This window comes from Crocuta crocuta, unplaced genomic scaffold (genome assembly GCF_008692635.1).
Source record: "Crocuta crocuta isolate KB4526 unplaced genomic scaffold, BGI_CrCroc_1.0 scaffold915, whole genome shotgun sequence".
NCBI classification, from domain to species: Eukaryota; Metazoa; Chordata; class Mammalia; order Carnivora; family Hyaenidae; genus Crocuta; species Crocuta crocuta.
This window is the reverse complement of record NW_027532845.1, coordinates 143,323-143,667: the sequence shown is the minus strand read 5'-3', so window position 1 is coordinate 143,667 and position 345 is coordinate 143,323. Positions and strand designations below refer to the sequence as shown.

At 30.4% G+C, this 345-nt stretch overlaps 1 protein-coding gene across 1 annotated transcript in view; it reads left to right on the top strand.

Moving 5' to 3' along the window:
• LOC144216187 (cysteine-rich hydrophobic domain-containing protein 1-like) overlaps positions 1-345 on the top strand; it is a 31,639-nt gene that overhangs the window by 2,246 nt on the left and 29,048 nt on the right. The window lies entirely within an intron of this gene.

Sequence of the window (345 nt, the reverse complement as noted above, 5' to 3'; positions counted from 1 at the left end):
CTTTTTCTCCCTAATATTTTCATAATTTTTGCTTTTATAGCCAGATGCTATAAATTTTTGCCATAGATTTTAGTGTGACCGTTTCTTAAGTGAAAGGGAATAATTTTTGTGATCCAGAAATGTGATTTCACTGAAAGCAAACTATTTTTATTATGCCTTTGAATTGTATAATCTTCAAGCAGAATTTTTGGTATTAATCTTATTATGCCTGTCATGCTCTTGCCTTTGAACTGACATTGTCATTGTTTACAGAGAGGCACGAGCAGCTTCCAGGAATGGAGGTAGTGATTTAAAATATTAAATTTGTATATTTAAAGACATTTCAAATTTCAAAATTTACAGCAG